We start from the raw sequence: 16,795 nt of genomic DNA, 5'->3' as shown, positions 1-16,795 counted from the left end.
CTTCTAGACCAGAACTTCCATTGCCAAATGTTTTAATGTCCAATTGTCTCTGGCACTTTTTCCAGAGTTGCTATTGCCATGATACCTAGGCAATTAAGTAATTCTACTGGTGTGAAGCTCTGCTGTTCTTCTTGTGTGTAGAGAGATGACAGAACTGATTGTCTGAGGTCATGTGCAAGGCCAGTATTCAACAGTCACTCCACAAATACTCAATGGTATTTGTGATAAAGTCAAGCAAGGAGTAAATTGAAGAGTGCAAGGTTCTATTTGTCTAACGTGCTGCTTAGGCTTTGACTCTGAGGCACATTTCTAATGCGACCCTTTTCCTGGAAGCACAGACTGAGAAATACATCTCCAGACAATTAAGAGATAATAGTGATACGCATGATGTCCTGGAGAATGACATCATGCTTGGTAAGGCAGAGGGTCAGTGAAAAAGAGGAAGACTCTCAACTGATGGATTGATACAGTGACTGCCACAATGGACTCAAGCACAACAATTGTGAGGATGGTGCAGGACCAGGCATCGTTCTGCGGTACATAGGATCGCTATGAGTCAGAACCAGCTTGATGGCACCTAACAACAACAACAGCAACAGTGATATACAATATCTAAAGATAAAAAGTTTTTAAAAAGCTAGTTAGAAGGGACCCTTTTTTGTGGGTATTTCTTACGTTGTTGCTTTGGTCATTTGAAGCTACCAAGAAAGACTTTCACTTTCTGAATTCTCTCCTGCTCATTTGACATTTATTGAGGTCAGTGTAAAAGATGTTTGAATAATAGTATATGCTTGATTTCCTTTATGGTTATTCATATTTCTAAGAATTCACTGCAATATAACAGCAGAAAGTGATCATATAAAATAAGGCAAAATTATATGGCTGGCTATGGACTAATTAATTCCTAACAAAGTTTAATTATTGTTCAAGAACTAGTTAAGGATTATAAGAGAAAACTTTAGGATTAAGAAGAGGACATTTAAAAGACCTTATCTTCATATTACTATAGCATATCCATTTTGTTGGGTTTTACTTAGAATGAATTTTTCCATATTGGCTATTTAGGACTCTTTCAGTTGTGTGAAACAAAACCCAACTCAGAATGTCACAAACAATAAGGACATTTATTACAATATTTGAAGTCCAGAAGCAGGACTTTTCAGAGTTGGTTAATTCAGCAGCTTGATGCTATCATCAAGGGCCCGGCTTTTTTCCTTTATTCTTTTGTAGGGTGATCAACTTGTCTCATTTAACAGGGACTTCCTGGTTTTAGCAGTTAAAGCCCGGTGTCCTGTGAACTCCCTCAGTCCCAGGAAAACTGAGATGGTTGGTCACTGCAAAGTTCAAGGGTGCCCAGAACCACCGTCACTCTGACACTAAGCGCAAGCTAAGGGATCCCCAAGGCAACCCTTACTTCTGAAACCAGTCACAAGTTCAGGGGTCTCAAAGACCACCCTCAGGCTCGATAATTCACTAATAAGTCTCACAGAACTTAGGAAAGCTGTTATACTCAGTGTTATGATTTTTTATTGAGAAAGGATACAGATTGAAATGAGCAGAGGGATGAGGTATGTAGAACAAGATCAGGAGAGTTCCAAGAGTGGACTTCCAATTGTCTTCTCCTAGTGGAGCTGTGTAGACAGTACTTATTCTCTCAGTAATGATGTGTGACAATACACACTGTGTATTGCCAACTAGGGAAGCTTACCTAAGCCTTGGTATTCACAGTTTGGGGTTTGATCATGTAGACATAGTTGACTGCCCACATGGCTGATCTTAGTCTCAAGCACCTCCAAAGGTCAAGTTGATACCATGTAGCCCAAAGACCTCTGTTATAAATCACATTGTTAGTACAGACTATCTGAAAGGTGTTAGTGAAGTCCTCTGGCTTGTTCTCACATAGCTAAAAAATGACTACGTCAGCTCTAGTTCTCATTCAAATGCATTCAGAGACAGAAAAGGAAATTTGTCTTTCTATGCCCCTATTTAAGAGCAAATAAACTGTCCTAGAAGCTTCCCTACAGACTTCCACAGACATCTCATTGACCAGAACTGTATGGCATTCTCTTTCTTCGACCAGTCTTTGGCAAAGGGAATGGAATTGTCATGACAGGTTTAACCAGATCACAATTCACGGACAAATCATCTCCCCTAAGAACAGCAATGAAGAGAACAAGAAAGAAAGTTGCCGAGTGCAGATGAATTTGAATAGTGTCTGTGTAGCAGATGCAGTTGGACGCCTGTGGGTTTTATTTTATTTAATTTATACTTGCCTTCTTATCCCGAGAGTCCCCTTGGAGTAAGAAAGCTCTTCCCTACTCACAGGGTAGGAGGTCTGTGGGATGGAAGCAGTGGGACCTTGCATAATTCGGGCAACGACTATGCAAAGTGATTCTAAGACTCCTTCTCCCTTCTCTGCATTGTGATGAGAAGTCATATCAATGAAAACTAGGCTTTCAAAAATTGCATTGATTAAGGATATGATCGTACAGCTGATTATTTTAATTACTGACAATAAGTTGTACATCTGTAAAAAGTTGAATTGACAAAAGTTGTGTGATAAGTATATTTACAACAATGACAAGGAAAAAAAAAAGACAGTAACTGCTGAGGCTGCTTACATATAACAAAAAGCTCATGGGATTTGGTTCCTTAGATTGGAGGTTTAGGGTCATGGTTTCACGGGACATCTCAGTTAATTGGCCTAATAATGTGTTTACTGCTCCGTTCTATCCCTTAGCTCATTGTCTAGAGTCTAGGCTCTTAAAAGTATGCAAGTGGCCATCCAAGGCATGACAATTGGTCTCTATTAGCCTGGAGCAACAGAGGAAGAAGAAGAGTCAGGAATAGGAGGAGAAGATAGAATGTGGCTAATTGCCTCCATGAACAATTGCCTAATATGCCATGAGACCAGAAGAACTGGATGGTACCCAGCTACCATTACTGAACAGTTTGATCAAAGATTCCATAGAAGAATCCTGATCAAAAGGGGGGAAATGGAGCATGGAATTTCAAATTCTCATGGACTCCAGACTTCCTGGAGCCATGAAGTTTGGATGAACCTCTGATACTATTGCCCTGAGATAATTTTTAAACCTTAAACCAAAAATATCCCCTGAAGTCTTCTTAAAACCAAACTACAGTTCAGCTTAACTAGTAAAAAAAAGTCTGCCTTGAGCATTATGCTCTTTTAAGAACTATCTGTATGGGATCAAAGCAACAACAGCAACTTGAAAGATTGGATAGAAACCTCAGGGGGCAGTGAGTTTATGTTAATGGTGTAGAAACAACTCAGAAAAGGAGGTAAAGAATGGCCGCACAACTCCAAGAATGCAATCAATGTCACTGAATTGTACGTGTAGAAACAGTTGAATTGGTATATGTTTTGCTGTGTGTATTCGCAACAATAACAAAAAAGAGATCTTAAAAAAACTAGACTTCCATGTCTTTGAACAAATGAACAATATTTCTAGAGTTTCAGCTCCCCAGGAAAATCCATATTCCAGCTTTGCAGACCTGAGATGCTTTATAAATAAAGCGCTGTTTGTTTTCTTAAACGTTATGTCCCTCATACTTTCTTAGTCAATGGTATCTTTACCCCTATCTGCCAGTGAAGGGGATGAAAGCGTCACCACTTAACATAGTGTTCCCGGGCAGGGAAACACTTGGGCAGGGAGTGTGGAGCAGGGACCTTTCATATGATCTGGTGCTTATAAGGTGAGCTATCTTAATGTTTGTATCATAGAAAAGACTCAAGAAAAGACTTGCTATCAGAATCGCCAATTTACCTAAAAAATATCCCTCTTTGGAGGGAATGTTCTGCCTTGTCTTCCAGAGCCAGGAAGACTTATTTAGAATTCATTTTCAATTTTTTCTCAAATCCTCAGTAGCCAAAACATTGGATTTATGCCTCAATGTTCTTTAGCTGTAGCATTTCAAAGATAGGCTGAAGTAGCATCTAAGTTCCAGGTTTAAAAAAAAAATTTTACATCAAACGTGTCAAATCTTAAAGTAAGCCATTTTTCTGCCTAACCTGGTAGATACCTTTGTGTGACTTTAAAATGACTGAAGTAACACTTTTGATACTTTCAGTGAACTGCAGCACAATGACACTGTTAGTTGCTTTTTCAGTTTGCCAAAGCTGAGGATTTCTATCTGCACTTACTCCCCCCTACAAAGGACCGTATATGCCACATCTGCCATATCACATCAACTGTACTCAATGTCCTTTGCAAATGCAAATATTTATAACATGTTCACAGTATAGGTAGGGACAGAGTTGGCTGATAGTTTAGAATAATTAAAGGGACACCATGTGCAAATGTCAAAATGGAAAAAAAAAATGAGCAGAAAATGGGGCAAAATGACAATACAAATGGCCAGATCTCCCTATTATCACTTGCTGTACATCTCACAAGACAGCTGACTCCCTGCTCTGTATGGGTTCCAGCAGCCAGTGATTTATTGGGTAATTCAGCATTTGCCAGTATGTCTTGCGCTAATTAAATGCATCGCACTCCATTCAGAAATGTCACAATTGATTTGTCTTCTGCAAGCACTGACTTTATTTCAATCTTTTAAAAAAGATTTTATGAGTCCCAGGTAACTTATCCTGGCACATTCATCTCCCAGGGTGGCTTCTGTGTGTGTGGGCAATAAGAGAAGTAACCCTCAGTGATACCTTTGTGAACATCTTCTTTATCAGTTATGTGCCATATATCTGAGAAATCGTGTAGGTATAGCTCAATTACAAGCTGTCCCATTAGTCTATAAAAGCATTTAAATGTGACAGAAGTTAACCGAAAGTGATATTGGCAGATCTTATTGGATGATGTTAGATCAAGCCAAAAACATGTGCTTTGAAAGTGTGTTATTTATTACAAGGTATTTACTTATTTACAAATTGATTTTGACTGAATTCAGATATTAACTAACTTGCATACAAGGAGTAATCCACATAATGTCATTTCAAGGACGGGGAGAGGAGAGGAGAAACCATACCTGGTAGAGTTTTCCATAGACAACACATCTCAGGCCTGTGTAGAATAATGAAGGTCACAGATGGATTACTAACCTATTGTTTAATTCCAAGTGGAGTTCTCTACCATGCTCCACCTTCTGAAGCCAGCTGTAGCGTCCATGCTTTGGGTACTCACTAAGGTTCACCCGCATCAAAAATATTCAGGTTAGTCCAGGGGAAGTCAAAATTCAGGCTCAACAACCACTGCTTCTGAGTTCACAATCTGTGTCACAAACAAAGAAATACAATCATCATATAATGTCCATTGGAAAAGAGTGATTACTGCAGCTATGGGACAAGGAAAAGCATACTCAATCTTCGCAGTCTTCAACAGGGAAATTTCAGAGGGGTTTTGTTCATTTGTTTTTAGAAATTACTAACTTACTACTATCTGTTGTTCCATTTTTTCCTTGTTTATATTAATATTTGAGTTTGAGTGTCACAATGCAACACTGAATAGCATTAATATCATCTTTCACAGTCCATTAGGTCTTCTAGAAAAGGACATGCTTTTCCTTTGAAACTAAATGTAATGCTACTCAGAAGGGCAGAGCTCTTCATGAGGTTCAAGTAGGTATTCTGTTAAAATGGCTATTGCCTTTAGCATCTGTCTATTGTAGAGAAAGTTGGGTTGATTGAAGACTAATTTATTCAGAGGTCCTTAGAGTCAGCCATTTCATCCCATTTCTAAAATAGTGCAAACATGTTTTAAGTCACGCCGTGGAGTTTTGTTTGTGAATAGACAAAGTAAATAATCTGTGAATGGCTATTGGAAAAAATTTCAAGAACACAAAAGGAAAGTGTAAGGTAACAGTTTACCAACTAATTTCTCATGCCTTTAAAATATTTAGCCCCAATGATGACAACTCTAAGACGTACTATTCTTTTCACTTAATATAATAGTGAAACTATTTCACTTAATAGAAAACTGAGATACGGATTCATTACATGATCACAGTTACGAGTGTACAGAAATCTACAAAATGGCAGGACTGAAAATCAAAGACTACTAACTCCAAATTCCACCTCCCTCTATTATAGTGCAGTTGAAATTGTGTTACAGGCGCTACAAAAACAAAATCAAAACATTAGCAAGAAAGATGGATTCACCCAATTCTAAATTACTTGGTCTAACATCATAGCTTCTGAAATAGAGGTGTAGTGGATGCTCTGGTGTGGTACCCAGACCCTCCTCTCAGGACTGAGGCCCTCGTCCCCCAGCTGTTGGAAAAGTTGGTGACTGATAGCTCTTAGCTTAGTCCCTCTCCAGGAATTGCCCTTAGTGAAAGGTTTCATGCCTTTCCAGGGAGCAGCCTATATCCGATGTCTGGCCCAAGCAAAAGTACGGAGTCTTGACTCCTTGCCTCAAGATGAGATGACTCCGAAGGGCCATCTCAGCTTTAGGTGTGTCTGTGGGATGGGGCAGGTCTCCGTTGTAACTGCACTGAAGTTTGACTTCTCTACTTACCCAATCCTGCTTCCATTACTCCCTTACCACTGTGGTTCCTAACAAACCTCCTGTAATCTAATCTCCATCTCACTCCGTTTCCAGGGAATATGACATCTGACGAAAAGCATCAGTTATCCCAAAAGTCATAAAGAATCTCAGTTTCAGTGCATACAAAATAACTGTGCAGCTATGTTTCCAAAAGATTATTTTTACTAATTATTATCGCCTTATTTTGGGGCATATCTAGTTCACATTTATTTTGTTAACTTTTTTGTCCTAAAATCAGATGCAACATATTTAATTGTGAAATATTCAAAGCTTTCCACCAATTGGGAAAAGACAAGGATGCCCATTAACAGTTTAATTCAAAATCATAGTTCTGGCCAATGTGAAAAGGCAAGAAAAATAACTGAAAAGCATAATAATTATTAAAAAAGAAATAAAAGTTTCATTATTTGCAGTTAACATGATTTTTGTGTATAGAAAATCCAACAGTCTAAAAGTTTAGAATTAATAAAGAAATTTAACAACATCTCTGATTTCAAGGCCAGTATATAAAAATCAACTATGTTTCTAAATATTAACAAATCAACTACGCTTCTAAATATTAGCAACAAGTAATGAATGAAAGTTTAAAAAGTATACCATTTACAATACTACCAACAAGTGTAAAGTAACTTGGAGATAAACCTAAGAAAGGGTATGCAAGACCTCTCCAGTGAAAACTATAGGACATTATTGGGAAAAATTTAAACAAAATTTAAACCAATGGATGAAAATACTGTATTTATGGATTAGAAGGTCCATATTATAAACGTCAGTTACTGAAGTTAAACATAGACCTGCCCTATGATCCAACAATTCTACACTGAAATATTTACTCAAGAGAAATGAAAACATAGGCACAAAAATACATCCACTAATGTCCCACTTTATACACAATAGCAAAGAACTGGAAGTAACTCCAAAGTCCATCAATAACACAGTGTATAAACAAATTGTGTTATATTCATATATTGGACTGCTACATAGCAATAAAAAAAGGAGCAAACCATCACGGCATGGATGCATCTCGAAACACTGTGAGTGGCAGAAGAAAACAGACACAAAACAGTTTATTCTGAATGGTTTCTTGTCTTAGTTTCCTAGTGCTGCTCTAACAGAAATACCACAAAGATGTGGCTTTAATGAACAGAAATTTATTTTCCCACAGTTTAGGAGGCTAGATGTCCAGATTCAGGGAGCCAGCTCTAGGGCAAAGCTCTCTCTATCCACTCTTGGGGAAAATCCTTGTCTCAGCTTCTCTAGATTTATCCTAGACATTCCTTGAAGATCTCCGCATGGCACCTACCTTTCCTCCATTTCTGCTTGCCTGTTTCTGTGCCTAATTTGCTCTTGTTATAGCTCGAAAGTGCTTGGCTTAAGACACACCCATAGTGGCATGGCCTCATTAATGAAGAAAACCCTATTCTCAAATGGAATTATATTCACAGGTGTAGGAATTAGGATTTACAGCACAAATTTTTTTTGGGGGGGGGGACATAATTCAACTCATAACATTTCCATTTATATAAAATTCTATATATTCCATATACATAAAATGCTATAGTGACATAAAGCAGATCAGTTGTTATCTGGGGCTGGGATAGAGAAGAGATTGACTGGGAAGGGACACAATGGAATTTCTTAGATTGATGGAAATGTTCTTTATCTTGATTCTCAAGGTGATTGCACCGATGGATACATTTTTTAAAACTCAGACTGTGCACATAAAATGAGTGCAGTAAATTTTTAAAAGTTAAAATTTGAAAAAATAATCCCAACTACAAGGATTTACAGAATGAGAGCCCATTCTAAATAAACTCAGGGTATTCATAAGATGTATAGCAATGTGTTATCTTCAGGAACAAAGAGATCCTGCAAAACTTAGATAGATATATTAAACTCTGTATCCAGATTCTGGCAAAAAAAAAAAAAAGAGATGCACTCAAATTAGGTGATTTGGGAAGAATTTAATAAAGGCACTATCTAAAAGATGTGGACAGAGTTTAAGAAAACCATAAGAGAAAGCACAGTAACCCAGAGAATTTCAGCCCTAGGTCCAAAGGGACAAGGAAAGGAGTGGCCACCAGTACTTAGAGATCTACCTTGAAAACAGCTTCAGGAGGGAAACAGCCGGCTAGAAAACACCTTCGAGGAAGGAGAAGTGAATAAATACCCAGACTATTTCTCCTCTCTTCCTCTTCCATCTCTCCTGCTGGGGATCCCCTTGGCTGAACCCACCTGGAAGCTAGAAGGTAAGGGTGCTCAGTGAGGTCGTCCACACAGATCAGTTTCTTGGATACAAAGCAAAAACGAGAAGAGTAGAGTGTGGATGCAGAGAGGCAAGTAGAAGTTGTGTGGCACAACTTCCAACATCCCCAAGCCTTAGCAATGCCCCTAAGATTTCAATCCGGTAGATCCATGATGATTCCAAGAATCTGAGTATTTAAAAAGTTATACAGATGATTCTGGTTAGTGCAGTGTTCCAAGGCACTTCCTGGTAAACTACCTCTCTCAGTTGATCATCAGTGCTTAAAATATATGTTATGGCCATATGGACACCAACTTTCATGAGATCTACTCTAATTGTACTTATTTTTAATACTTATTTGTTTTGGGGTTTCACTCACTGAGGAAAGTAAAGAAAGCATTGAATATTTATAATCCATGCCTTCTAGGATTCCGAGAGAGTCAATACTGCAGGCAAAAGACACTTTGGTGAATTTTAGGTATTTAGAAAATTAAAGGTACTGCAGCTGGGACATCAGGAAAGGTAGAAGTAGGTTCCTGCTTCTCTGAGAATTAGGAGCTTACGTTCACATCTTCACCCTTGAAGCTTCCTGTAGCACAGCCCTGAAGATCTCGAGAAATACGTGAGAAACCACCACTGTCAAGCTACTCAAATGATTAAAATATATGGAGATAAAATCATCAGACAGTCAAGGGCAGGGACATCTTCCCATAAAGGCAGCAGCTGTTGGGTCTAAAGGATGAGCTTTACTCAAAGCCTCTCTTTTGGGGCATCTAAGAATCACATGGGGTCACCATGAGTCAAAATCCCTCAACGGCGACCAACAACGACAATAGAAATAGCTAGGAGGGGTCGACTCACTTCCTGCAGTTGTTCAGCTGCTCCCTTCTTCATTCTGATCCTTTCCATAGACTTGGAGAAGCAAAGGAGGAGGAGAGAAAGGTATTTTCTCTCAGCAGTTAGAGAGAAAAATTGAACACTTTCCACTAGTGGCATGTCACATGGCCCACATTTAGGACTCTCTAGATCAATTTCACTGACAAAATAGAGGAAGGTGAGAAAATTTTCATAAGCTTCGACATCAGCACAGACGGAATCACATATTCACAGATATATATATTTTTTGGTAGTATAAAAAACTCTGTTTTTACTTTTAAAGTACTTAAAGGGAAAAAATAGAACTGAAATTATAATATAAATTGTGTAAAGAATGCTCTTTGAATGTATTTTTATCTTGAATTCACGTAATAACTGTATGATGCATTCCTCATATAACAAGACAGTTACTAATGCATCTACAATGCTTCCTTTTTCTTGTAAATATCACAGTAAGTAGGTGTATAACGTTTTTGGGTAGGAATGATACATAAATACGTTCATCCCTAAGACGACATGAAACAAGCACATTTTTAGGTAAGATGATCTAAAATATTTCTAATTATTCCCACAATAAGACATCCAACTTTTTTTTTTTTTTGGAAGAGTGGGTATTATTAATTCCACCCTCTAATTCCTTTTTTTCTCTAGACCAGTATTTGACACAGCTCTACTAGCAAAGGATCTGTTTCTATAGGCAAAGGCTGCAAGAGACAGAGGAGACAGCTATAGAAACTTCTGACCTCAAGGACCCTGAAAATGGGACCACAATTAATAACATACAGAGAGGTACAGGTCACTTTTTATAAGGTCGGCATAGAAGTAATTTCTGTTATGTGGCCATAAAGGACACTTCTATAAGCTCATCTCTAGAAGACACATCTGTAAATTCGTCTCTAGAGCTCAGTAGGAGCCCTGGAGATGCAGTGGTTAAGAGCTACAGAGAGCTATGGCTGCTAACCAAAAGTTCCACAGTTTGAATCCATCAACAGCTCCTTGGAAATCCTATGGGGCAGTTCTACTCTGTCCTATAGGGTCACTATGAGTCAGAATCAACTCCATGGCAATGAGTTTGGGTGTTGTTTTAGAGCTCAGTAAGGGAATGAAAATCATTGTTTCCTTGTTGATGCCCCCACTATGCCTCAGTCTAGACCCATTCCTGACATCTGCAGGGTGGGGTTAAGAGGACAAATGTAGGCACATACTTGTCTGAGTATTTACAAACTAGAAAATAAACTAATAAACTATGAAATAACATATATTCCATCCTCCCACCTTTACAAATATACCTTCATAATGTCAAAATAGAAAGTGTATATGAAGCTATGGCTTTTATGCCTAAAGGTCTGTAAAACAGCAGATGACTGAATTTAATTATTTTTGTGCATGTCAAGGTATTTTGTTGATGTACCCATGATGATTAGATGGTTAATTAGATAGAGATATGTATAATTCACAAACTACAAATAGTTTCATAAAGTTTATTTTTATTTTTGTTTCTACGAAATCACAATTATTTTGTTATAATAAAAATAATTTTTATTCAATTGTCAGTAATCACTGAGAGGACTTTTTAAGGTAGCAATTTTTAAGCATACAAGATTTGGATATATTTTCATCCAAAATGTAATTATGTACATATACAAAAATTGAAAATATAATATTTTTTGTAGTTTTTAGAAGATATTTTTCTTCTAAGATAGAGGATTATTAATCAAAACACAGAGAAAATGCAAATTACAGCTAATGTGTATCAAAAACTTTTAAACAAAATTATTTAAACAACACTGACATTTTATCTTTTGAAAATTTAATTAAATCTGATGAAATATATTTATAAAAATAAAACTACTAGTAAATCTAGCATTCAATGCTCACTTAGTTGCCATTATAAAGAATTGACACTACAGTTCACAGACCTTGTAGCTAGTTGCCATCAAGTAGATTCCAACTCATGGGGATCCCATGTGTTACAGAGTAGAACTGCTCCGTAGGGTTTTCTTAGCTGTAATCTTAATGCAAGTAGATTGTCAGGTCTCTTCTTCTGTAGTACCTCTGGGGGGGTTTGAACTGCCAGCCTTTAGGTTAGCAGTCCAGTGCAAACCATTTATACCACCTAAGGACCTTTCACGCACTTCTCGTTAGCTGCCGTAGAGTCTATTCTGACTCATGGTGACCCCATGTGTGCGGAGTAGAACTGCCCCACAGGGTTTTTGAGGCTGTGACCTTTCAGAAGCAGATTGCCAGGCCTGTCTTCTCAGTCACCTCTGGGTAGGTGAACTGCCAACCTTTTAGTTAATGGTAGAGCAGGTAAGTGTTTGCGCTACCCAGGGAACCATTCACACACCGAAATCTACCTATAAAAAATTTTAAGGCAGATTTGGATAGTTGCCAACACCTGCAATTATTGTGAATATCACACAACTTTGTGAGTATCTCCAGAACCATGAGTTGGAAAAGGAAGATAAGCTAGAAACTGAACACTAGGTCCTACTAGGAAATTGTACTTGTTATGGAAGAATTTATTGCATTCATGCTGTCTGAAAGATTTACTAATTTCATTTTTCTTTCCCTTAATTAAGTGCTTCCATTATTCAAGTCCACCCCCTAGTCCCCAACCAACGCTGCCACGCTGCATCTGCCTTCAAAGTCAGCAAACGCAAAACCTGGAGGGCATTCCTTGAGGCATTTCAGTGCAGTCAACTTCTATTTCAAGGTGAGAGAACAAGAAATGTGGATCAGCTTTTCCTGGGGCCCGAAAGGTGCTAGTCTGGGTTACAGATGTTTGGATTATGAATGGAATGCAAGCGCATTTATATGTGGCATGTATTTGTTTTTATACGGGGCCCCATAATGGACAGGAAATGACATATTGCATTGGGCAAATCTGCTGCAAAAGACCTCTTTAAAGTGTTCAAAAAGCAAAGACATCACTTTGAGGGCCAAGGTGCACCTGACCCAACTCATGATGTTTTCAATTGCCTCATATGCATGCAAAAACTGGACAGTGAATAAGGAAGACCAAAGAAGAATTGACACATTTGAATTATAGCATTGGTGAAGAATATTGAACATGCCACGGACCGCCAGAAGAATGAATGAGTCTGTCTTGGAAGAAGTACAGCCAGGGTGCTTCTTAGAAGCAAGGATGAAGAGACTTCGTCTCACTAACTTTGGACATGTTATCAGAAACAACCAGTCCCTGGAGAAGACTATCATGCTTGGTAAAGTAGAGGGCCAGTGAAAAAGAGGGAGATCCTCAACCTTATAGATTGACACAAAGACTGCAACAACGGGCTCAAACATAGCAACAATTGTGAGGATGGTGCAGGATCAGGCAGTGTTTCGTTCTGTTGTACATAGGGTCACTACTGTGAGTGTGAACCAACTCCACGGCACCTAACCTAACAACACATAATGGACAGGACTGGATTTTACACTAGAGGACCCGTCCCAATACCTCACCACCATGAAAGTTTAAAATGATTTGTTTCACTAAATTTACTACTTCCTTTTATATGTGGCAGATCAGGGATTGGAAAAGAGTGGGAACTGGGTGAAGGATAAAATGATACAAGTGCTGGAGCTGTGGCAAACTGGAAAGGACACATTGATCTAAATGCATTTAAATTCGGTCAATTTTTAAACACTTTTCTGGCCTAACAAACCAAATATCTGGGCCCAATTGGGCTATAGCAGAAGGTTTGAAACCACTGTGACCCATCTTATGAGGCTGTTACCCAGTTATACAAACTACAATTTGTTCTACACTAACAAATACGTCTGTATGTCTTACCCACAGATGTAGCCAGGTGACAGATGTAATGCTGATAGGTGCTACTCAGGGAATAATTCCCAGTACCCAGTCTCATTTTAAAAGCACAAGTCAATCAAACCCAGAAGCTTAGATTTTGAGCATTGTTTTCCTCTCTAATTCAATAGGTCTCTCATAAAATATCTCACCTCTAGAAAAAAATGAAAGTTTTTAACTACTTGGTATATTTGAATTTTCAAGAATGCTGCTCCAGGGTCTATTCCTTCTTCATAGGCACCGCCCCTGAAATTTAGGAATAGTATTATCAAGTAGGCAATAATGCCCAGTTTATGACCCCATATTCTAAACTGCTCAACAAACTGAATACAACATCTTTTTTAACTTCATCTACCCTACATTTAAACTTATATAGTAGAGGGCATTATTTAAATATACTAAATTATGGATCCCTGGCGGCACAGTGGTTAAAGCACTCAGCTGCTAACCAAAAGTTTGGTGGTTCAAATGCACCAGCCGCTCCTCAGGAGAAAGATGTGGCAGTCTGCTTCCATAAAGATTATAGCACTGGAACCCTGTGATGGTTAAGATTGTGTGTCAACTTGGCTGGGCCATGATTCTCAGTGTTTTGGCAGGCATGTGATGTTGTGGTCACTTCCCTGTTGAGATTTGATAAGTGATCACCCCCCATGATGGGATCTGCTATGAGTAGTTGGTCAGTTGAAAGGGATTTTCCTTGGGCATGTGGCCTGCATCAAGTGTGGTCAGACATTCTGGCAGGGCTCGAGGGCTTTTTCTCATTCTGGATCGTGTAGCTGGCTCCTGTTCATTTGACCTCTGGTTCTTGGGGCTGGAGCTAGCAGCTTACAAGCAGTCTTGCCAGATGATCTTGGAATTCATTGATCTTCACAGCCTGTGAGCAATAGCTCTGTTCTCCAACCTGGGTTCGCCAGCCTTGCGGCAACATGAATCAGGAGAAACCTCTATCCTGACCCATGGACTTGGGACATTTCAGCCTCCACAACTGTGTGAGCCATTTCCTTGATATAAATTTCTCTCTGTGTTTATACTTATATGCTTTACTGGTTTTGCTTCTCTAGAGAACCCAGCATAAGACAAACCCTTATGTGGCAGTTCTACTCTGTCCTACAGGTTCGCTATGAGTTGGAACCAATTCCATGGTAATGGGTTTGCTTTTGGGGGGGGGCAGTTAGCATAGTAAGATCTTGGATCATATTTCTCTGACACCTAACAAGCATTCAAAACATTCATCTTTTTAAACATAAACAAAATCAGGAAGTGAATAAAACCCCTACCCCAAAAAACACAATGAGAATGCTACTTCTTAGAAACAAGGACGTTGAAACTTCAATTTGCTTACCCCGGATATGTCATTAGGAAAAACAACCACTAGAAAAGGACATCACGTTTGGTAAAGTAGAGGGTCAGTGAAAATGAGGGAAACCCTCAGAGAGATGGACTGACAGAATAACCACAACAATGGATTCAAGCATACCAACAATAGTGAAGATAGCCCCGGTTGCCATGAGTCAGACCAGCTTGACAGCAACTAACAAACATTCCAACAAACTACTAAACATGCTCTACTTGTTTTTCCTCAGAACAATGCTATGAAGTGTTATTATCATCCGTACTTCACAGGTGAGAAGAACAAGACAGTTAACTTACCTATCTAAGGTTGTACAGCTGGTAAGTGACTTAGCCAAGACTTCAGACCATGTCTGCTAGATTTCAGAGCCCATATTTTCATCTTTCCCTTTATTGCTCGATGTACCTGTGCCTCTGATTTTCCACCCAGTTTTTTTTCCCATTAGCTTCCTCTGTATCTCAATTCTTTAATCATTCAAGTTATTCATTTTGTAATTTTAGGTTGAACACAAGGCTTAAATTTATGTATTAAAAACTAATATGGCTGATAAACTTTTAAAAAAAAAAGGATCATGAACTCTTTTCTACATCATAACATTTTAAGCATATTTCAATAGAAATTAACAAGAATTTCAATGGAGATATAAATATATTTCTTCAGAGAGAAGAACTCATAATGATAGCTCATATCTCCTAAAAGGATCAAGGAATGACTTGGAAGATTAATGGAATTAACTTTAAAAAGTGATGAAATTTTCATAAGGTAGAGATTCTCATAAGGTATAAAACAAACAAATACAGTTTAATGAATTTTTAGAAGTGAAACTTTAGGGCTATCTGAAACTACCCTTAGTCCAAAGAATCCTCAGACAAAGAAATAGGTAGGTGTGTTAAAACAAAAAACTTAGGAGTATAAAGTCCCAGGACCACTGTAAACTAGTTTTCACTACATTTTTTTAACCTGCATGTTTTACTTTCTAAACCTTGACTGGAACAGTGGTTTAACCTAGACCAAATGGTTGACCTTTACTTGAAAAATAATCATTTTCAGACATTCTTGATTCAGAGATGACTCAGTGCTGACCACTGTCCATGAGCAGTGCCCTGGACTGATGAACATCTGCTTCATGATTAACTCAGCCATGGGTTCAATTGACTTGGAGACCGAGCAAATGATTAATGAGTGAAGAATTTGGTTTTTTCCTATGCTCCTTATAGTGTCTGCACCAAAGAGAATACTATGGCAACCGGAATACGTACAGAGAAGTGACGGAGGGATGTTGCTATGTGATGGCAAAAGCATTTTGAAGGAAGTATAAAACTATGAGAAAATGAATATGAAACAGAAATTAAACTTGGGCAGAAAAAAACAGAAAACAAAAGGAGGGGAATTTAAAAAAAAAAAAAAGCTTTACTTTTAGGAGAAAGACTAAAACTTTACAGACATTAAACAAAATGAGAGAAATTGCTAGATAACACAGTATAAGCGATACTAAGAGAATCCATAAATCAAAGAGTTTTGAGTCCATCAACTGAAGTTAGGTAATTTTCCAATCACATTTGAGCAGATATGATTTAGTAACCAAATGTCATAAACCATCACCATCATCTTCCAGAAGAATCTAGAAAATGTCCATTGTGCATAACTGGTGAGCTCCTGTTTGACTCTTTGCAAGAAAATTTCATATTCTTAGTTTCTACCTAGCACATCACTTGGTACACATTAATTGCACAATAGCTTAATGGTTGTTTGGTTAGACTGACAAAGTTTACGACATATAGGAACATATAACAAGAAAAAAATAATCTGAGATGGTCCAAGATATATCACTTAGTAGTGATTGAAATGAATCCACCTTGGCAAAATAATATAAGGAGTACATAACAAGAAGGCATCAAGGAAAGCAGCCAATGAGTTTAACAAAGTCCTGCATAGAGGTGGATGGGATTTAAGAGCACGTCTAATGACAGATGGAAACTCTAGTGGCATAGTGG

Source organism: Elephas maximus, chromosome 4, assembly GCF_024166365.1.
Source record: "Elephas maximus indicus isolate mEleMax1 chromosome 4, mEleMax1 primary haplotype, whole genome shotgun sequence".
Lineage (NCBI taxonomy): Eukaryota > Metazoa > Chordata > Mammalia > Proboscidea > Elephantidae > Elephas > Elephas maximus.
This window is presented reverse-complemented; position numbering follows the sequence as displayed.